The 23,805-nt window shown below is 42.3% G+C and overlaps 1 long non-coding RNA gene across 1 annotated transcript in view; it reads right to left on the bottom strand.

Annotated features, from left to right (window-relative positions):
* The window catches only part of LOC127567002 (uncharacterized), a 58,068-nt gene extending 34,495 nt beyond the window's left edge, over window positions 1-23,573 (bottom strand). Inside the window, exons 1-2 of the long non-coding RNA XR_007955830.1 lie at window positions 23,469-23,573; window positions 116-265 (exon numbers count right to left, since the gene is read on the bottom strand). This is a non-coding gene — a long non-coding RNA (uncharacterized LOC127567002). The remainder of the gene's footprint in view (window positions 1-115; window positions 266-23,468) is intronic.
* Window positions 23,574-23,805: the final 232 nt, after the last annotated feature.

Here is a 23,805-nt window from a genome sequence, read left to right as displayed (position 1 = left end):
CGCTATTAACATCCTGGTGGTCACCATTGACTGGAATCTCAACTGAACCAGCCATATGAACATTGTGGCTATAATAATAGTTTAGAGGCTGGGTTTCCTACAGGAAGTGACTCACCTTCTGACACCTCTGATACCCGAAAGCCTTTCCATCATCTACAAGGCACAAGTCTGGAGTGTAACTTGACCAGGTGAATACGGATCCAACAATTCTCAAGGAACTTGATATCATCCAGTACAAGTTGGCCACTTGACTGGCATCCAGCACCTGAAAATATACAATCCCAGCACTTCAGTGTCTGTGGTGTGTACCATCCACAAAATGCACTGCAGTTACTCACTCAGGCTACTCCAACAGCACCTCCTAAATCTGCTACCTCTGCCACCAAAATGTACAAGGGCAGCAGGCTCATGGCAATACCCCGACATGCAGGCTCCCTTCCAAGATGACTTGAAAATATATCAATATAAAAAAATAGACTGAGTCTAAATCCTGAACTCCCTTCCCACCAGTACTGTGGGGTATCTTCACCAGAAGAACAGCAACAGTTCTAGAAGGCAGCTCACCAGCACTTCCTCAAGAGCAACTAAGAACAGGTAATAAAGGCTGGCCTTGCCAGCAACACCCAGATCCCAAGGATGAAAAAATAAAAAAGGGGTGAAATTAAGTTACCAGTAATGTCATATCACAAACATATTGTCAACCACATTCTTCCCCATACCATACCATATTTCCTAACTTGCACCTTTAGTTGTTACTTCATTTGTGGCATGACTTTTTGTAGGTACTACTTGAACCAAGACTGATCCCTGGCTCATTTGGTTAGTAGAGACACAAGAGACTACAGATGCTGGTATCTGGGGCAACAAACAATCTGCTGGAGGAGTTCAGTGGAACGAGCAGCATCTGTGGGACGAAAGGAATTGTCGATGTTTTGTGTCGAAATCCTGCATCAGGACCACCAGTACTTTGGGGCCCTTTCCTCCCACAGATGCTGCTTGACCTGCTGAGTTCCTCCAGCAGATTGTTCATTGGATTAGTAGACTGAGTGGGAGATCTGCAGGGCTGTGAGGTTTTAGATTATGATAGAACACAATGTTCTTGCTGCTGATGAGTCACAGCACTTCATGGGTGCTCAGTTTTGAGCTGTTGGGTCTGTTCTAACTTTAGCATAGCAGAAGTGCCACATAGTGTAATGGAGGATGCCCTCAGTGTGAATATGGGACCTTAAGGCGAGGTAACATTACTTCAACCAGTGGTGCCTTGGCCGGTACGCTAACTGGTGAAGGTGAGCTGAATAGGTTTACACGGTGTGATGTTTATCTCTGACAACTGTATCTTCCAAGGTTTAGCCAACCTTGGCAGAGGTGTTGTAACCGAGACACCCTTGGTGAGGATGCTGAGAGTTAAATTCTGTGTCCTTTCACCCTTCTGTGTTTAGTCCATGTAGCATTCAATATGGAAGAATACCAATTCATCATTTGAGGAAAGGCAGTAGATAGAAACCAACAGGAGATTTCCTTTGCTGTCTTTGACCTGAATTCATGGAATCAATGACAAGGATTCCCAAGGTCACTCTGTCCTGAACATATAACAAGGTGCTCTCACCTTTGCAGGGTCTATCTTGCTGGTGGAACCAGCATACTTGGTATTGTGATAAGATATACCTGAAAGGAATGATTCTGTGAGTTTGACTGTGTTGACTTTTGCTTGACTGTTCTGTGAGACACCTCTCCCAGTTTAAGCATAAGTCTTCATATGTTTGGTGGGAGGACTTTGCATTGTTCTCTTATGCCCACGTACAAATCCTGCACTGGTTGGTTTGTCAGATTATATTATTATTTGGTTTTGTCATATGAACAATTGAGTGCTAGATCAAACAAAAGAAGTGGTAATAAATTACAATACATGTTGTCACTTTTTAATGTAAGTGAGAATGATATTTGCACTTCAGTTAAGTTACAATTGAAAAAAACAAGTCCAACCTCTGAAAAAAATGAATGACTCATTCCCTCACCCACAAAGCATTTATGTAATCCCTATTGACTTCACAGTGTTCTGTTTAGATTTGCTGTATGTGTTTGGTCCATCAGCCATACAGATTTATACTTTAAACAACGAGCACCACTGCACAGAAAACAAAGTTGCCATCACCAGGTCTGTCGGCCCTTTGAAAGCAACACGAAAGCTGACAATGTTAACCCTTTGAGTGCAGATTCCCAGAAATGCAAGTTAAGGATTTATGTGGAAATGACATCAAATGCAAAAGAACAATTACTCATTTTCATCTTTTGTAACCCATCATGGATGAAATCGACATTCATGTAAGTAGAACTTCCAACAGGAAATTCTGGAAACATTCAGCAGGTCAGGCAGCATCAGTAGAAAGAGAAACGGTGTTAAATTTTAAGGTTCAAGATTCTTTGTCTCCAATATGAGACGTTAACTTGATTTCCCTTTCCATAGATGCTGCCTAACCTGCTGAGAGTTGCCAGAGTTTTCTTATTTTATTTCAGATTTCTAGCATCTGCAGCTTTTTTTTATTTTGAAAACTTCTAATAGAGTGAGAGTCACAAAGTCATAGAGTTACACAGCACAGCAAAAGGTCCTTCAGGCAGACTTGTTCATGCCAATTGAGATGCTTCTCTACACTAGTCCCTTTTTCCTGTATTTTCCTCCGCGATCCCTCCATTTCTCTCTTATCCGTGTACCTGTCCGTATGCTTCTTAAGCAACGATTGTACCTTCCTCTACAACCTCCTCTGGCAGCTTGTTCCCTAGACCCACCACCCCCTAAATGAAAAACCAATGCCCCCTAGTTTTAAACTCCCTTACCCTTGGAAAAAGACTGACTATCTACCCTGTCTATGCCCTTCATAAATTTATAAACCTCTATAAGGCCTCCTGCATTCCAGTGAGAACAATCCCAGCCTATCTAATCTCTTCTTGTAACTACAGCCCCCCATTTCAGGAAACATCCTGGTGAATCTCTTCTGCACTACCGCATCCTTTCTATAGTGTGGTGACTGGAACTGCACACACTATTTCAAGTGTGGCCTAACCAATGTCTTGTACAGTTGCAACATGATGTCCTAACTATTACTGTATACTCACTACCTCTGCCTATGAAGGCAAGCAAGCTAAACACCTTCTTCACTACCCTCTCCATCTATGTCTCCATTTTCAGGAAGCTATGAACTTGCATTCCCAGGTCCATCTGTACATTAATGCCTCTAAGGTCCCTGTTGTTTACTGTATATGTCTGACCCATATTAGATGACCCAAAATGTATTACGTCACACTTGTTTGGATTAAATTCTATCTGTCACAGCTCTGCCCAACTTTCCGGCTGATCTATGTCTTTCTGTATCCTTAGGCAACCATCCTCACTACATATAATCCTACCAATCTTTATGTCATTAGCAAACTTTCTTGTCAGACTACAGATATTGTCATCCAAGTCATTTATATATATGACAAACAAGAATGGTCCCAGCACTGATCCCTGTGGTACACTGGTGTTAACAAACTTCCAGTCAGTAAAAAAACCCTCCAGCCTACCCTCTGCTTTCAATCACCAAGTCAATTTAAATCCATTTTGCCAAAACTCCTTGAATCCCATGTGCTCTAACCTTCTGCTCCAGCCTGCTGTGCAGGACTGTGTCAGAAGCCTTGCTAAAGCCCACGTAGACCACGTCTACTGCCTTGCCTTCATCAATTTTCTTAGTACCTCTTCAAAAACCTCAAGATTTGTGAGGCAGGATGCCATGCCAACTCACCCTAATCAGTCCCTGTCTTTCCAAGTGATCATAAATCCTATCACAGAACATAGAACATAGAACATGACAGCACAGTACAGGCCCTTCAGCCCACAATGTTGTGCCAAAATTTTATCCTGCTCTAATATCTATCTAACCCTTCCCTCCCACATAGTCCTTCATTTCTCTATCATTCATGTGTCTATCTAAGAGTCTCTTAAATGTCCCTAATGTATCTGCCCCCACAACTTCTGCCGGCAGTGCGTTCCATGCACCCATCACTCTCTGTGTTAAAAACTTACCCCGACATCCCCCTTATATCTTCCTCCAATCACCTTAAAATTATGTCCCCTCGTGTGAGCCATTTTCACCCCAAGAAAAAGTCTCTGACTGTCCACTCGATCTGTGCCTCTTATCATCTTGTACACCTCTATCAAGTCACCTCTCATCCCCCTTATCTCCAAAGAGAAAAGCACTAGCTTACTCAACCTATCCTCATTTCTCTCTAAGAAATTTTTCCAATAGTTTCCCTACGACTGACTTAAGGCTCACTGGTCTGTAGTTTCCTGGCTTATCCCTACCACCCTTCTTGAATATGGGAACAACATTAGCTACCTTCCTGCCATATTTTAGACTTAAACTGTTTAGGCCAGTAGCATTGCAGGATGTGATCCATGATCAGGAAGCAATGGTACCTGACCCCACATAATCCACTGGGGCTGATTGTAGCCAGCTTTGTGATACTTGATCTCCTGGAATATTTTGAGAAAGTAGAAGGGGGGGAAAAAGAGTGGTATTGTCAAAACTACCATCCAACAAGTAATGCAAGGCCCAGTGGAGCCATTCAAAGAGAAACAGAAAATATTTGAGAAGAGGAAACTTAAATAGAAGTGGAAAAAATACAGGAAAATGGCGCTGTTTAGAAAGTTAGTTCGAAGAACCCACAGAGAACCAAGCTGCAGTATGCCTTCAACAGTTCTTGCAGACATTCAGTGTTTCTAGGAGCACTGAGTTCACCCTCCATAGTATAGCAAAACGTGAATAAACTGCTCAATTAGCTCACCAGATGACTATCCAATGGCCACATTAGGTCCATGTTAATAATTTGTTTGAGAAAATTGGAGATAGCCTCCTTCATAAGTAATTCAGTTCAACAATCTGATCATGGGCAGGCTTGGTCAATAATCTGATCACAGATAGACTGGGTCAATAATCTGATCACAGATCGTCTGGGTCAACCTTTTGGACAAGTGAATTCAGCAGCAGTATACTCAATGCCTATTTGATATTATCTGGAACTGAAGTAACCAGTTCCTCATAGTCTTTGTGACCACCATGCACAAGTCCCTGGACAGTGGGGGTAAAGGTGTCCCCAATGTTGCCCTCCTCCTGATGACCACCTTCATCTGTGGCTGCATCAGGCTGTGCGTGGAACCCAAGTATGTGGGCACCAAGTGTCACTATGTACAGAGGTTCTACCTGTCCCTGCTGTTGCGAAGGATACGCCTGGCCCCATGGTCACACGGCGTCCCAATCAGCTGGACGCTGCCGCGCTACCTGTCCTTCGTGGAAAAGTTCTTCCAGACCAACACCTTTGACCACAAGTCCATCAGGCAGTGGTCAGCATGGAACATCCTGCAGGCACTGCAGGAGAAGGACTCAATGGATACTGTAGGGTGGTTCCCTGAGCAGACTGTCCAGACCATCTGGCAAAATGTCTCATCGCCAGAATTCACCAACAAGCACCAAGACCTCACTTGGCTGGTGGTGAGAGGGGCCTCCCAGTCAGATCCTTCTTGTGTGGTTGGAACCTCACTCCAGCGTGCGTTGCCCCGAGAGGACTGCGCTGGGGACGAGACGGTCGCCCACCTCTTTGCGGGCTGTAGGTTTGCGAGGAGGGTGTGGCGAAAGATGCAAGGGTCCTTGTCACTGTTCATCCCCAGCAGCAGCGTAACAGAGGATTCTCTGATCTATGGGCTGTTCCCAGGGACACACACAGAGACAGACATCAACTGCTGCTGGAAGGTCATCAACTGGGTGAAAGACGCCCTTTGGTCTGCCCGAAACTTGTTGGTCTTCCAGCACTGCGAGATGTCCGTAGGGGAATGCTGCCGACTGGCACATTGCAGGCTGCAGGAGTACGTGCTGAGGGACGCACTGAAGCTGGACGCAGCCAACGCAAGGGCTCAGTGGGGAAGGACTACAGTTTAGGGTTCTTCTACCACTGGAGAGGGAAGGGCGGGGACAGGGAGAAAGCTCCTAAATATTGTAAATACGGGACCGGGTAGCTTCCAGGGAGCCAGACGTGCGGCATCGGTGCTGTTTTCTATATAAAAAGGTAACACTAATGAATGATCTGTACAAGACTGTAAAGGTTTGCACTGTTTTGAAATTGTATATAGTTTGTCTTTTATTATGAATAAAGTTTATTTTGTAAAAAAAATACTGATGGTACAGGTCAGGAGAAAGCAGTTACTGCACTATGTAAAAGACTCTGTTACTTTCTCAGTTAAAGTTTGGGACATAGTTGACTGGTAGTTTATAGGTGTAGCTGATCAGTTTAAAATCATAATGGGTTTCTCATAGTCATAGGGAGATGCAGCAAAGAAACAGGCCCACCAACTCCGCTCTGACCATCAAACGCATATTTACACAAAACCCACATTCCCATCAGTCTTCTGGCCAATTAAACTACCAACCCGCCTGTCTTGGAACGTGGGAGGAAACTGGAGCACCCAGAGGAAACCCACAAAGTCACAGGGAGAACATGCAAACTCCTTACAGACAGCATGGGAGGCCAGGATTGTATTAGGGTCATTGGAGCTGTGAGGCAGCAGTTCTACTGGCTATACCATTGTGGCACTCTAACAACAAAAACCAGGTAATTTCTCTTGGCAATTCCATGTTGATTAGAGTTATTGAAAAGTAAAATATTGTCGATCTTGGAAATCTGAAAGATAAATAGAAAATGCTGAAGATACTCAGCAGGTCAGCCCGTGTCTCCGTTTTTTTGTTTCTTCTTTAGTGAAAGTGCTGTGTTATAGGAGGAAAAGCAAAGCTCCAGTTAAACAGATGAAGTTACTGGAATCCCTACCCTCCCTGAGGAATGTCATGGCCCAGGAGAATATACCAACAAGCTCCCTGAGGAGCATAAGGGGACAGCTTCTTGTTGCTGTCACAATGTCACATCATCTCATGTAACGAAATGTAAGCAGACCTAAGCTGGCTGTAGCCCAGTACTACTTTACCTCTGGTCCATTCTAAATTGTAACAAAGGATGTCAGTAACATCATTCAACTTGAGTCCATGGTTGTGTTAAGCAGGTTCATGTCACTTTTGTTGAAGCAGTGCAGAGGGGCACCTTCAGACAATCATTCTACTGTCATTGTTAATGAGCAACCAATGCACGATCACTCACGGACAGGTTTGTGTCTGCTTACCTGATACATTTATACAGTCCTCCCATTCTCCCACTCTTTGCCATAGGATAGCAAGTGAATGGTTGACTCCATGGGGGCAGAGACTGTCCTCTGAACACATGATTCGCAACAATTACTGAGCTGCCCCATTACCTTTGGGAATAAAAGCAGACTTTCTCCATTGCTCACTCCTCAAAGCATCGCCTGGCACTTTGTATATTGGGGTCTCTGTCTGATGCCATTCCAGCTTCTGCCACAGTAACATGCTGACCATCTTTGAAGATGCCCTCACTCCTCTCGATGGCCCCCGCCTTTCAGAGTTGCGAATTGGCTTCTCTCTTCTACCCTTGAAAATGACAAGCTGCCTCTAAGCAGTTTGATTAATGCTGGCAGCTCCCTGCTTAATGCAAATGAGATCCAAGCACCAATATTAATCGGGATGCAGGCAGAAATTGCATTCTTTGTTTGATCCACATATGAATTGAAAATGGTTAGTCGTGATATCTTTCAGTTAGTGGGAAAAATGAGATTTTATTGTAGAAAATATTGCCAGTGCCTCAGAACTCTGTTCCATATATTCTGTTTTCCTGGTGTGGTAGCAATTTTCACCATCAAATAAGTAACAAAACTCTAATATTGTTTAAATTTACTTTTGTAGTGTATTAGGATTGACATGGCAGAATTCCAAGGGGATGTTAAGGTGCAGATGGTCCTTGTGTCACAGCACAGATGCTGTGGCCATTTGCCCCCCCACCCCCCCATGGACATCTCTTCTTAATACTTTAGATCTGATGAGTTTGCATTGGGTTGTGTAATTGTAAACATGTTTTTATATTACTAGCACTCCATGATATTTCATATTTTGTGCATATCATTTGTGACAGATACATCGCCCATATAACCAAAGCAAATTTTCCAGTGAAGGAGTTCTGTGTGAATTTATCCTTTTCCTTTTCCGTTGGAAGTATATACAAGGGGATTTTAAAAATAAAACCTGAGTAAAACATGCTGCAATTTGAAATGCATTTGCTAAAATATAATTGAATTTCTCTAATACTTTAAAACTGATATTTCTGTTTTATCAAATATGTCAATCTTCAAAAGGGTGGGAGTCAAGCATTTTTAAATGAAAGCAAGTTTGGCGCCCTCTAAAGACACACACTTGAAATGCGTTTTATTTTCAGGCAAACACTTTCCCTGAACGTGATTTAGGATGACACTCCAGTTGGAGATAGATAAGTAAAGTTCACAACTACGTAAATAACAAATCCTTAAACAAAGATACTGGGAACAAAATTCACTTTTATATGGTCACTTCTAGTTCTTAAAGTCTTGAGGCACATTCTGGATCCAAAAATTTAAAACAAATGGATTATTTTAAAAATCAACTTTAGGGTCAGGGTGTCACCAGCAAGACCATTTGGAAGCCAGTGGTGAGCCATCTGCTTGAATAACGACAGTCCTTGTGAAGTGCAGGGGATAGGGAGTTCCAGGATTTAGACCCAGTGAAGGACCAGCGGTATATTTCCAAGTTAGGATGGTGTGGGATGGAGGGGAACCTGCAGGTGGTGGTGTCCCATGTGCCTGCTGCTCTTGTCCTTCTTGGTGGTAGAGGATGTTGGTTTGGGAGGGGCTGTTGGGGAAGCTTAGGGAAGTAACTGCAGTGCATTTAGTCGGGGAACATTGCAGACACTGCACTCTGGTGGTGGATGGAATGAATGTTTAAAGTGGTTGATGGGGTGCAAATCAAGCAGACTGCTTTATCCTGAATGGTGTTAAGCTTCCGGGGTGTTACTGACACTGCACCTATCCAGGCAAGTGCAGAGCATTTCATCACAAGGTGTCAGGAAGTGAGTCATTTACTGCAGGATACCCACAGCCTCTGACCTACTCTTGTAGCCATGGAATTTTTGTCACTGGTCCAGTTAAATTTGTGGTCAATGGTGAACCACAACATATGATGGTGGAGCACTCAGTGATGGTAATTCCATTGAACATCAACAACAGGTGGTCAGACTCTCTCTGATTAGAGATAGTCATAGCCTGGCACTTCTGTTACACAAATGTTACTCGCCACTTATCTGCCCATGCCTGAATGTTGTCTAGATCTTGCTGCAGGCAGGCATGGACTGCTTCATGTGCCAAGGAGTTGTGAATGTAAGTGAAAATAGTGCAGTCATCTGTGAGGATCCCCACTTCTGGCCTTATGATGGAAGGAAGGGCAATGAAGCAGCGGTGCTTCATCATTGGTTGGGCCATGTACACTGGCCCTGAAGAACTCCTGCAATGATGTCTTGGGGTTGGGAATGATAAATTATTTTGCTGTGGATGACTATTATGTTAGAACATTTTTCAACTTTTGATTTCTGCTAATTGTTTCTGCAGATACCTCTGAACTTCTTCTGAGCCTGATGCTTGACATACATGTGGAGCATGCCACAATCCACTCTTGGACTGAAGGTACACATCAGAAGCTTGTGTACCATGTTCTCCAGAGTCATCAAAACTGGTGGAATACCCTGTATATAAAGCAGCACTTGATAGGTTAAAAGTGTGGCTGACAATGAGGGTGAATGTAAGATGGCAGAGGAGGTCATGGACAAGTTAGAGAGGTGATAACTTGCATGGCAGATATATTACAATATAAACAAATGTGAAGCTGCATACTTTGGAAAAAAACTGAAAAAGTGGGAATATCATAATGTAACAAGAGTTACGAGGATGAAAGAATCAGATGCAGGTGTTTAATCTTTAAAGAGCACTTAAAAAAGCCATTACGATAATATGATGGTTCTTGGGTTTTTCACACAGGGATGTAGAACATAAAACAGAAATAATGTTGATTGCTTACAAGGCATCGGATAAGTCAGAGCTGAGATATTTAAAGCAGTTCTAGATATCAGTAGCTCAACTGGCACTCTGTGTCTTTAAATTTGAAGACAAAACATAATGTATCACACAAAAATCTACTACATTAGAGTTGTAGTTGTAGACTGGCTGGCAGATTTTCTGATGGATAAGTTAAAGGAATTTCTTGCAGAAAAAAATTGTTATTAATGGAATCACATTGGGATTTTTGATAAGATCATTGTGCTCCAGTATCTTTGTTAATGATCAGAATGTCTGTACTCACATGCAGCAAGACCTGGATATCGTTCAGGAATGAGCCAATAAATGGCAAGTTACATCTGAAAGATCATGATAAATAGGAGTAAAAGTATCCATACTTGAGCCTGTTCTGCCATTCAATAATGTCATGGCTCTACAGCACCTCAAACTCACTTTCCCACTCAAACTGCATCTCCTCTGATTTTCTTATTATCCTCAGTGTACCAATATTTACACCATACAAGGACCAAGCAATGACAATCTCCAAAATGAGAAAATCTAACCACCTCCCTTTGATATTTAACTCAACCATCAACATTTTGGGTGTTATGATTGATCAGAAATTTAATTAGACCAACTCCTTAAATAGAGACACAAGAGACTACAAATGCTGGAATCTGAAGCAACAAGCAATGTGCTGGAGGAACTCAATGGGTCAAGCAGCATCTGTGGGAGGAAAGGAATTGTCAACGTTTCGGGTCGAAACCCTGCATCAGGACTGAGAGCGGAGAGGCGAGGTGGCCAGCAGAGACAGGAGAAGGGGAGTGGCAAGAAAGGATTCCAAGGTGATTGGTGGACTGAGGAGGGGTGTAAGATGACAGGCAGGTAGTTCCAGGTAGGGGAAGGGAGCGGGGGTGGAGTTGGAAGACTGTCATTCAATCATCAACTCCACCCCTGCTCACCTCCCCTTCCTGGCACTACCTGCCTGTCATCTTACAGTCCACTAATCACCTTGGAATCCTTTCTTACCACAGCCCTTCTCCTCTCTCTGCTGACCATCTCGCCTCTCCGTTCTCAGTCCTGATGCAGGGTTTCGACCCAAAACGTCGACAATTTCTTTCCTCCCACAGATGCTGCTCGACCCATTGAGTTCCTCCAGAACATTGCTTGTTGCTCCAAATCCTTAAATGCTCGGAATCCTATACCAAGTGACTCGCTTCCTGTCTTCTAAAGCCCTTTGGGCATCCACAAGACACATGTGTGATGGAACATTCTCCACATGTCTGGATGAGTGTATCCTTTTTTTGTCCTTTAACAGGACACGAGCATCAGTTGATTGGCACACCATCCATAATGCTGAACGTTCAGTCCCACCACAATTCACCATAGCTGTAGTGTGTACCATCTGCAAAATGTACTGAGCAACTGTCCAAGGATTCTTCAACAGGACCTCCTAAACTCACATTATCAACCACCCAGGCAAAGGCCTGAGATGCATGGGAATGGAACCACCAGCAAATTTCCTTCCAAGTCGCAAAATATGCTGATTTGCAAAGGTATTGTAATTTCACTGGATCTGATTCCTGAGACTTGTTCCTCAGCATCACCGTAGGAGTACCTTCACCAGAAAGACAGTAGCAGTTCAAGAAAGCGGTTCACCTCCTTCTTCAAAAGGGCATTTAGGGATAGGCAATAAATAGAGTCAATAGAAAGTCATCATGTCATACAGTCATACAGCACAGAAAAGGGCCCTTCAGCCCAACTGGTCCATGCTGACCAAGGTTCCCGTTTAAGCTAGTCCCAATTGCTTGCATTTGGCCCATATCCCTCTAAACGTTTCCTATCCATGTACCTGTCCAAGTACCATTTAAATGTTGTTAATGTACCCACCTCAACCACTTCCTCTGGCAGCTCACTCTGGGTGAAAAAGTTGCCTCTCAGGTTACTATTAAATCTCTCCCCTCTCACCATAAACCTATGCCCTCTAGTTCTTGATTCCCCAACCCTGGGAAAAAGATTGTGCGCATTCGCCCTATCTATTCCCCTCATGATTTTATACACGACTGTAAGATTGCCCCTCATTCTCCTACACACCAATGAAAGAAGTCCCAACCTGCTCAACCTCTCTCCATAACTCAGTCCCTCAAGTCCTGGCAACATCCTCGTAAATCTCCTTTGCACTCTTTCCAACTTAATGGCATCTTTCCTATAACAGGGCGACCAAAACTGAACACAATATTCCAAATGCAGCCTCACCAACATCTTATACAACTGCAACATAACATCCCAATTTCTATACTCAGTGCCCTGACTGATGAAGGCCAGTGTGCCAGAAGTTTTCTTCTCCGCCCTGCCTACCTGCAATGCCACTTTCAGGGAACCATGTACTTGTACTCCAAGGTCCCTCAGGGCCCTACCATTGACTGTGAATGTCCTACCCTGATTTGTCTTCCCAAAATGCAACACCTCACACTTATCTGAATTAAACTCCATTTGCCATTCCTCAGCTACTTACCCAGCTGATCAAGATCCCTCTATAAATCCTGATAACCATTTTCACTATCAATGACACCACCTATTTTATTGTCATCTGCAAACTTGCTAACCATGCCTTGCACATTCTTATCCAAGTAGTTGATATAGATGACATAGAGTAATGGGCCTAGCACCGACCCTTGGGGAACACCATGAGTCATGGGTCTCCAGTCCAAAAAAGAACCTTCCTCACCACCTGGTCTACCTGCGCCTTGTCATAAAAAAAGATAGTCCATTCTTGAATATGATGATATCCATGTTTGAGTAACCTGCCAATACTCCTCATCAAACCACATGCATACTGTACATAGTTATCACTTGGTACAGGTATTGGTAATTGTCTGGTACATATGTGCTTCTGCACATATTAGGAATCAATGCATTCAGAAAAGCAGAAATAGGGTCAAAATTGGTGGGCAAATGTAGCATGCATGAAGATGAACTTGACAGTACTGTGGATGTGAAAAATGTGAACCAGGACCTTTTCTCCTAATTTATAACCAGGAGCAGCATGGAAACCAACCCCCAATCTAGAGGGAGTAATAGATAATAGAAATCCTTCAACAACTACATCACACTTCATATTGTGCGGTTTGTTCTGTTTCACGAGAAACTACAGATGCTGCTGATTTGACTTTTTTTGCTGAATTTTGTGCTATGAACTGACACCGTGTCAAGATAAGATAGAAACCTGTTCTGTTAGGACTGTTCATTTCTGGAGACCATTAATGGCAGCAGATTGGGCTCAGTGGCAAATATCCTGTCAGTAACAATGTCGTGAGAATTTCGGACAGAGATTCAACACAAAGCTGAAAGAAGAGAAACACAACATTTAGCTAAGAAAGGCACAAGAGACTGCAGATGCTGGAATGTGGAGCAAACAATAACAAAATGTTCAAGGAACTCAGCGGGTCAGGCAGCATCTGTAGCATCTGTCCATTCCTCTCTGCAGATGCTGCCTGACCTGCTGAGTTCCTCCAGCACTTTGTTTTTTGCATTTAGTTAAGAGACACATATTTTTGTTTTTCCTACCATTTTCAGTTAGATTTGCTATGAAAGCAAAACTGCTATCTACAATTCAGAGCAAAGGGAATATAGTTTTGTGAGTGTTGCACTGTCAGCACCAGGAATCTATTGGGAGCAGACTTACAGCTGGCAAGAGCAATACAGCATGCAAGTCAATTTAAAAATCTCCCAGTGATGTTTAATTTTCAGAGTGACAGTCATCAAAGTTGGTCACACACTTCAAGACATCAGCAGTGATTACATTTCATAGTGAGAGATGACAAATTTATGAATTGTCTTGGTTAACTAAAAGTTCGGTGAGAAGTAAACATTCCTGCATATTGTGCAGGAATCAGAATGAAAAGCTAATTAGACCATTTGAAACAGTTTATCTTTAATCAATCCAGGTTCCCCAGAACAGCATAGCACACACTAGGGTGCATATTTTTAATCCAACAATGCAACTTTGTCACTAAACTAGTAAACAATTGCGCTAAAGTAACACAATTTGTGTTAAAAGGTTGAACCTCTCCCTAAAAATCACACCACATCATTACTGAGGGATATTTGCCGCTAAACCCAATCTGTTGTCACTAGTAGTCTCCAGAAAGGAACAGTCCTAACAGAACAGGTTTCTATCCTATCTGGATATAGCATCAACTCACAGAACAAATCCCAGCAACCAAAGTCAAATCAACTGCATCTGTAGTTTCTTATAAAATGAAATAGACCACACAATATGATGCGTGATATAATTGTTAAAGGACTTTTATGATGTATTGCTGCCTCTAAACTTGGGGACTGGTCTTCATACTGCTCTTGGTTATGAGTTAGGAGAACAGGTGTTGGTTCATACTTTGCACATTTGAGACACTGTCAGGGTTTGCAGCCAATGCCCGCTGGTCTCCCTCCAAATGTATCACTTCACCGCTGAGAATTGCTGGAAGTCACCTGGGAACTCTGTGGCCAGGATTGCTGTGGGGAGAAATATGTGCTAGGGAGTCCCTTCATGATGCACCAAAGTCTATTTCAATCACTGGCTTAACACAGAAAACCTCAGTGGCAACTGAGGGCTTGGCTGTTACTGAAATGCCATTGCAATCATTCTTTCATGTACTTTGGAGCACACAAAGGAAAATATGCCATCTGAGCTCCAGGCTGGGTGGGGAGGAGTGGGGAAGAGGGCTGGTTGTCAATCAGGGCTCAAAAGAAAGAGGTCTGGAAGTGGCTGCCTGGAGTACAAGGTCTTGGTAAGGCAGGGAGGGGTCAGGTGATGGCTGGCCTGAGATCTGTCCTGCAATGGAAGCAGGAGAGGTATCTGGACATCATTCAGGGAACTCGGGATCCAGAGGCCTGGGAGTTAAATGATCAGGAGTTCAGGACCGAGGTTATTGAGGAGAGCTGGGAAGGTGTAATTGACGGGCGGAGGTACCTAACATGAGGAAGAGGGTGGTCCAGTGGAGAGTGGATAAGTAGGCATGTGTTGTGTCCCAGCCCAGAATGATTGCCCTGGGGAAGACCAGCAATGGGCATTCCCAGGCCAAGTGGACCAGGAAATTGAAGAAGCAGCCTTTGATGTCCAACCGGAGTGAAGGTTGTGTCTGATGGCTAGAAGTACTCTGCTGAAATTTTAATGTGGTGCAATTCAGTCAGCAAGTGGTCACAAACACATTTCACCTTCCACAACCCCCCCACAAAATGCATTTTATTCACATGGTGCTGATAAAATAGTGGTACACTTCCAACACTTCCAAATCTCTGGCCATGTATCTCCTGAGAGAGCAACAAAAACTGGAGGAGGGAAGGAAAGGGTCCTCACACATTCTTTGCTGCTTCTCAAGAACTATACAGTTCATTAATAGTCTGCGAGGTATAGCACCTGCCTCCAGCTCAGCAGAGTTCAGAGTGCCTTGCACCCTTCAGCATGGACTGCTGTCCCGTCTGTCCCCATCTGCTTGTGATATGCAAGTAATCTGGAAAAGAAAACAAACTATCTTCCTTACTGAGCCTCCAAAATCCAAGTGTCTGACCAGGTGCTAGAAGGACATAGATGGTGCAGTAGATTAGCATTCAATGTCTGTTCAAGTACCTGGCTTGGTACCGTCTGATAAAGAGTGATGTTTCATTCTCCAGTTAGCACGACATAATATGATGCTACTTACAGGGTTAAACACCAACTTCACCCTGAGAAAAAAATGATAATGTATAAAGTGCGACTGCATCAATTCATGAGTTTTTCTGACACTCTGGTTTAAGATAGAGACCTAACCAACTGTAAGTACAAATACATTCTGGATTTCTTCAAGCACAATTTTGATTGGCAGTTTTTAAAAAAAAATAACAATTATTTAAATAATCTTAATCCCAATAATTTTGCAAGTGTTTATCTGTGTATTTAAATGGATCAGCGAGACAGCTTTTTAGATGGTGAGAACTATGAAAGATTATTATAATTGTCCGATGAGAGATAGACATTAATTCTACTTTTCTTTCGGCAGCCACTGCCTGTCCTGATCAGTACTTACATCATTATCCATTTTATTTCAGTTTTTCAGCAGAGGAATAATTTGTTTGTGTATTATATTCCTGTTGTTTTTCTATTATATTTCTATAGAGTGTCAAATACCTTTGTAATGAAGATAAATACTTATTACATGAAGAGCTGTGAATCTTAAAATACGTCTTGTAATACTGCAAACATTTTGATTTTTCTTTTATTACTTAAGCAATTTATTTGCCATTCAGAATCTTGTACAATGCTAATCTGCTGTTTCAAAATAGACACTCAATTAATTTGGAGAGAATTTCTATAGACTAAAATCAAAAACTAAAAATTAGTGGATATCTAACAGAAAACAGGTGACTCTGCATCTATGGAGAGAGTAGATAATTTAATCTTTCTGGACAAGTGAATCTTCATACCTGCTCCAAAATGATAATGCGAAGCAAAACAAAAAACTAGAATATGTGTTCTGGGAAATTATAGAAAGGAGTTTAAGTATATAAATCCTTGAAAGTGCAGGTGAAAACCGAGGCAGTAACATATCATAAATGGGTTTGATAAATAGGAGCATAAGAGATAAATATACATGGCAGTGGTTAAGTTGTAGTTCATGCAAGTTTGGTAATTAAAGCCTTAGAAAATTTATTGCATGAATTCACTGGGATGATTAAGGGAGTTGAAGTTTATGGTGTAAAGAGGGACTTGACATCCCATGATTATCTCTACTGCAGCAGAATAAAGGAGGTAACTTAATGAAGTTTCATTTTTAATTTAGTAAATGTAATTAGTTGATTACTTATCACATGTGTTAAAGGAAACTATACTGCATGGATCCTGCAGACAATTGTTAAAGAGTTGTAAATGCAAGTTTTCCAAAATAATACCAGGATTAATTTGTAGTGAAACATTGACAGATTTTGTTTTAGTTTCAAAGCTTGAAAGGTGATCCAATTAAGTCAGATCTAATTAAGTCATATAAAATGACAAAGGAATTCATAAGGTTGATATTGAGAAATCATGCAGGCCCCTGGTAAAACTTCACCCATAATATTACACTCAGATCCGGTTCCTTACCTAAGGAAGTATATACTTGCAATAGAAGGAGTGCAGTGAAGGTTCACCAAACTGATATCTGGGATAGGGGGTTGCAGAGGGATACTGTCCTATGAAGAGAAATTAGGCAGAACGATCCTTTGTTCTCTTGAATTGAGAAGAACGAGAGATGATCTTGTGAAAACATATAACATTTTTTAATGGTTTTTGACAGGGTAGGTGCAGGGATGTTATTTTCCCTGACTAGGGTGTATATAACCAGAGAACATAGTCTCAAAATAAGGGATGTGTGTTCAGAATAGAGATGAGAAGAAATTTCTTCGCTCAGATGGGCTTGAACCTTTGGAATTCTCTACCGAAAGGGATGTGGTGGCTCAGTGACTGATTATGGGCCAGACAGGGATTGAGAGATTTTTGGACATTGAGGGAATCAAGGGACATGGGCATAGTGCAGGAAAGCGGTGCTGAGGTTAAAGACCAACCATCATCTTATTGAGAAACAGAACAGATGCAAGGCACTGAATGGACTCCTCCTGCTTCTGTGTCTTATGTTCTTATTTTTTTGATAGAAGATTCCCAAACAAGCTTACGTTTGGCCATTCAAGTGCAAAGTAAAGAAGCAATTTTATACATAGTGGAAATCTGGAATCCTCTTCCCTGAAGGCTGTGACTGCTGAGTCAATTAAAATTTTCACAACCAATGGTGACGATTTTTTGCTGGATTTCTGGCAAAGAGATAGAATCATCAAGTACCAGGTCAGATCCGATGCACTGAATGAGCCACTCCTACTCTTACAGAAATGTTCTTATGACATCCCTTCCATGCTTTTTAAATGTAAAATAAAATATAGCTTTGGAACTGTATTTTACCATCATTAATAAATAACACCATTAATTAATAATTAAAAAGCTGCCTTTATTCAAGAAATGTAATGATGAAGGGCACTTGTCCAATCCAATGTGCACCAGAACTTGAAAATGAATCTCTGCTGAACTGAAAATTCACTTAGAAAACGTAAGATAAAATGATTCCTTTAGCTTGTATGCACTATTTTAATCTCTGGAGTGACTGTAATTCTAAATAAGTAACATATGAAGCAAAAACATTGTCACTGCAGGGAATCTGAAACAAATACAGAAATGCTAGAAACAGTCAACAGGTCAGGTAACATCTGGAGATAGAATGGGCAGTTAAAGCTTTTGCTTGTGACTCTTGTTTGAGACCAGGTCAATTACTGATGCATTTATAAAATCTGGCACGAGGGGGAGCCGCCTCCTAATAGCTTCCTCGAACAAGCAACGCCCATTCATCAGGAGTAAATGCAGACAAATCAACCTCCCTCTGCAGTGTACACTGATAGTCAGGGTGTTCAAGACATGTAAGGAGCATTAGATTATGGGTACTAACTCTATTCTGTTGATTTCAGAGATAAGTGTTATGTTGAGTTTTAGTTCATGTTTTAGTAAAGTGCCTAATTATTGTAAATAAACCACTTGTGCTGAGTACTGCCTACTTACTAATCATTAGACAGATGTGTCAGGTATTATGTAGCCTGAGCCACAATCTATTGCAGAATTTATTCAGGCATCTTCTGTAATTAAGAATATCAAATGGTGGCATGCAGTAGCAAATATAACAGCAATAGTTCCATGTTTAACCTTGGATTTCATCATATACCCAGATAAAAAGGAGATACAAAGGAAAAGGCGTACCATGCTTCACAGAGTACACCAGATCTGTAAACAAGTGTAGTGTTGGTGAGCTGGATAGGCTACAGAGAATAGCTTTGATTTCTTTTTCCATGCAGGCAATGACAAGGTCTGTGTTGACTGTGGATACCAACCTTCACATTGCCAAAACAGGGTGGTAGCTTTGAAAATCTACCTGGTTTGCAGCAGTGCATTAGGAGAGCTGTGTTGATAGCCCATGAAAGGAACAATGGCAAGAGGGGATATGGAAATTAGAACTCCGTTCAGAGTGTTTTCACCTGACGCCCTCTATCCCCAGCTTGATGCCTTCTGCCAGTGTCCAGTTTGTTCTCCCTTGTCTCCCAGTGACTAGATGTGCCCCTACAGAGAAGCTGGAGCTCTCATTTACCTGTACCCTTAAGTTGCTCTGAGGCCATGAGGCCAAAAGCAGATCATTAATCAGATTAGGGATCTCAGTCAGCTGCTTCCACCTCTGTTGAAGCCGCACATCATGCAGAAGCAGCAGGAAATGTAATTCAAAGTAATCGCAATTCACCATGAGGATTGCATAGGATTATATTGGTCCAGATTTTGAATTATCAGAAGTTTCCCATGCAACTGCCAATATTTCTGCCCCACCACCAGGCACCCAACCATCCCAAAACTTGCCACAACTTTGGGATTTCCGTATTGAATGTGTTGTCATCCATTTGCAGTATTTTTCAAGATGTGCCTTGAGGTTTGACTCCTCAAGGAACCCAGCAGCAAATTACAAATCTGCAACAATTACCCAGCACAAGGGAACCCACCTGAACAGCAAGCACTAAGTTACACGAGCTACAGGATCTGTCACTCCACTTACTTGAATGAAAAAGAATGGTTGTGAGGTTCAGAGGTAATTTATGGATAATTTTCATTTTTCATGTGTTTGGATTGTTTAAATTCTTTTGCTTGTCTTAAGCATTTTTATACACATTTAAATATTTTATATTGTAATTTTGAAAATATTCAGAAATGTTGAACACTTTTGACAGCCAGCTAAGCTTGCAGATATTACTTAGCTGTCTGCCAGGCTATTTTGTAGCAATGCTTGGAAGCCCTCCCCCTCTCAAGGGCCAGCGGTTGTACATGGAAAACCTTGTTGCCACACAGTGCTTCATCACTGAAGCTTGGGATGGCATATTCATACATTTCTCAAGATATAGGAGACCATTCAGCCCATCGAGTTTATGACAGCTCTCAGAGCAACCTGATCAATCCAGTTTCCCCACTCATGTCCCGCTGATCTGTTCTCTCTCACATGTCCATTGCTACCAACTTGATATTCCTACCACCCACCTATTCTAAGGTTGATTTACAGAAGCCAGTTACCGTACCAAGGTTGCATCTTTGGAATGTGGGAGGAAACCAGAACACACAGGGGTTACCCATGCAGTCACAGGCAGAACATGCAGATTCAACACAGAAAGCACCTGTGGTCAGGCTCGAACCCAGGTCCCTGGGGTTGTGAGGCAGCAGTGCTAACCACTGCGCTATCATGGCTTGTTGCTTGGAGGTTAGCCAAAGGTAAGTGCAGACCTTTCATTTATATTAGCAGCTTGCTATTGACCGCAAAATGAGGGCCACTGAAAACACAACTCAGAAAGAAACCATTCAACCCAATCATCTGATGGGCTTTGATATTCAGTCTTCCTTCTGTCCTTCATGATTTAGTTCTCTGAGCTTTACCCTGCATTCCCTCTGGCTTACCTTACCCTGACCCCTATCGCCCCACTCACCCCCCTCTCTCCCAGGTTTCTCTTTGCAAGAGTGAAATGTAACCTGACCTGCTGAGTATTTCCAACATTTTCTATTTTTATTTTCTCTGTTCAAGGTATCTGCCAGAAGGAGTTGACAGGGCAGCTGTAAGTGTAATCCTTCACAGACCTTGGAACCTCTGAAATTTCAAGTTTGCAATCAAGTCAGTGACAACCTTGCTCCTTTTCATTGGCCACTTTTCTGAGCTGGGATATTACATTCAAGTACTTATTTAGTTCCAAATTGCCTTATTGCCCTGAGCTAATGATGTTTCCAACTGTGCTAATAAGTGACTAGCCTGACTGCATAGTCATGCAGTCTCTGGTGAACAGGATGCCTTGCATGTGCCTCTATTAAATTGTGGGCACGTTGTGGCAAGGTTACAGTCACCTCAGTTTCCTACATTTTTTTATTTCCAACGAGACCCCAACCAACCTGTTCTTGGCAGTTAAAATTCTCTCCTATGTTTCTGTGAAATGATAGGGGTTGTGATATGAAGGTGGAGAGCTGGGGGACAATGTGATGATTGTGACGATGTCCAGGGACCCACAGAAGGTGCAACATGCTGCAAAATCTTCATAATCCATGGATCAAGGTGGTGACTTCATCTGTATACTTGTGGAAGGGATCAAAGTAACAGGGGTGATTGAACGGATGGAAGATAAGTACACAATACTCAAAAATTTTTTTGAATGGGGAGGACACTACAGTTAGCTGCTAAAGTTGCTTGGTTGTAAAGGCATGGGAGCAAAATTGCCCACCACACTACTGCCACATCCCTGGCAGGTCAGTGGCAGTGTATAAACTCAGCACTACTATGTCTGGATCCTGGCTGTATGCTGGGAGTATATTTGATTGCAGTAATTTATATTCTACATGTTACACTGTATTCTCCGGTGAAGCACAATATGGTTTTTATAACTGAGTTTCTTTCTTTGCAGCCAGGTTTATATGAGTTATAACAATACTCTATGCACTGGGGTAATTAATACCAGAAGAATTAAGGAAATGCATGTATCTGCCAACAAACTGCCTGCTGGATGATGTTATAAAGTGACATTTCTAGTAATGTTGTGACATTTCTGATGATCTGACAGATCCTTCCTACATGAATTGAACACTTACTCTCCCTGGAAGTGAATGGTTAGGGGCCATGTGAGATTAAGCCTTGAGGAAATAGTACTTTGGTATGCTTAAAGCAACATTTCGGAGATCCAACAACCCCTATTTTGTATGATTTGTTTAACCCCCACCACCCCCCCCCCCCTTAAAGTAAGTGATTAAGGACTATTAGACATTGCTGAACAGAGAAGGTTTAACAGCCTGGAATTTGCTCTGAATGTTAAATGATTGACGCTCAGCTCTCACCAGACTAGACATTTTGCGGGTACATCAATGGAAAGTTCCTCTAATTTGTTGTTTTTTTCCTACCACAATGGCCTCAGAAGGTGATCAAGGAAGAGACTCTTCAGCTGATTTCTTACTAAAACATGAACTGATTGTTCGCACTCAGGATGGCATCAGTCACGATCCCACCATTGCCACTCTGCTGCCCTCTTGTGGCAGCCCAGACTGCTGCGGCTCAAGGTGATTATGGTGTGCCATCTGTCAATGATGTTGACCAGTGCCTCATGGCGACTGCTGATTCAGCAGATAGTAGGCCCAATGACAGAAAGGTAGTGAATGATAACTCCAAGGATGCAGAAGCTAGAAAGGAAGGCTCTCTGTCTTGGATTCTAAGACATCTGTAGTAGCAGCTGGAGGAGATGGAATAAATGACATTCAAGATTCTGCTACTGTGGGCTTGCTATTGATGATTGCTCCATGATGGGCTGCAGTTGTACAAACTTCTCCAACAAGATAGGGTAATTCAGGTGGTGAATTCATAATACCCACAATACCCATCAGCCATTGTTGGTTAGAAGGCACAGCTTCCAATTTTGAAGTAAACTTTAAATCTTCTCTACTTAAAGGTAAGAACTATAACTTCCAAATATGAGTTTAAGGATGGATGCAATCTGACCTTTCCAGACAGTCGGTTCCTGATTGTCCACCACTGCAAGCAACACCAGATGCTGCAGCTGTTGTCTGTGTGTCATCTGGTGAACTCTCCCTGTGCATTCCTGAGGAAGTTAATCCACTTAGAGGTAAAACTCTGCCCTTGCAACATAGATCTAAAGAGAGAGGTAAAGGTTGTACAGTGTTGTTGACCTGCCTTTGTCTCTTTCTGTCTTCAAGAAGTGGAGGACATGGCTTCAGGATCAGGGGCTGGCCAGTTAGTACTGAGGTGAGGAGCAATTTCCTTATGTAGATGGTTTTAATTCTTTGGAACTCTCTATTACAGAGGCAATAGATGTCTCGTTGTTGAGTTCAAACAAGGCTGAAGTAGATTTTGGACACTTAGAAATCGAGGATATGGGGTTTTGAAAGGAAAGCAGGAAAGGCATAGTATAAACCATGAAAAGAAATGGTTTGTGGTGGTATTAACCACACTCCTTACATTTTGTATGTTCACCACAGGAGCTGTGATGAAATGAGTAGCCATACTTCAGCTGACCTTGTGAGTTCTGTAAACAGTTTCTGGTTCTGGTCCAAGGTTTTTGATATTTAAAGACTGCCTCCTCTTATGCGCTCTGTGATATTCACTGAATAGTGTCCAAGGGTGCAAAACGATGCCAACTTTTGTTCTAAATAGAACTTCCAATGATGCATTTCAGAATCTGTGTGTCATTAGCACAGCTCCTCTGAAAACTGACTTTTTGCTTGGTTGAGTTTTCTGCAGTGCAGCACTCAAAACGAGAATCAATTCCAATCCTTGGCACATATTCTGGATATCTGACAGAGAGACCGCAAGAATTAGAAAAAGTGTAACAGAATACTCACCAGTCATCTGGGTCAATGCAGATGGGCCATCTCTCAAGAAGTGCGATGATAGCCAGGATTTAATAGTTCATTTAAATAAAAACAGGGATACTCAGCAGGACAGGCAGCATCTGTGGAGAGAAAAACAGAGTTAACGTTTCAGATGAATGACCCTTCATCAGTTTACTTGATTAACTCTTTATTCAGTTCACTCTCCCCACTTCCCTCACCCAGAGGCAAAGTGCGGTTGTTTTATTTAAAGCCTGCGTTTTCAATCTATGTGTGACAGGGAATGAGGGGAGGCAGGGCTGGGGATAGTATTTATTCATTGAAAAGCAAAAAAGACCCAGATGCTGGA

The sequence above is a fragment of the Pristis pectinata genome, chromosome 2 (genome assembly GCF_009764475.1).
Source record: "Pristis pectinata isolate sPriPec2 chromosome 2, sPriPec2.1.pri, whole genome shotgun sequence".
Lineage (NCBI taxonomy): Eukaryota > Metazoa > Chordata > Chondrichthyes > Rhinopristiformes > Pristidae > Pristis > Pristis pectinata.
This window is presented reverse-complemented; position numbering and strand designations above follow the sequence as displayed.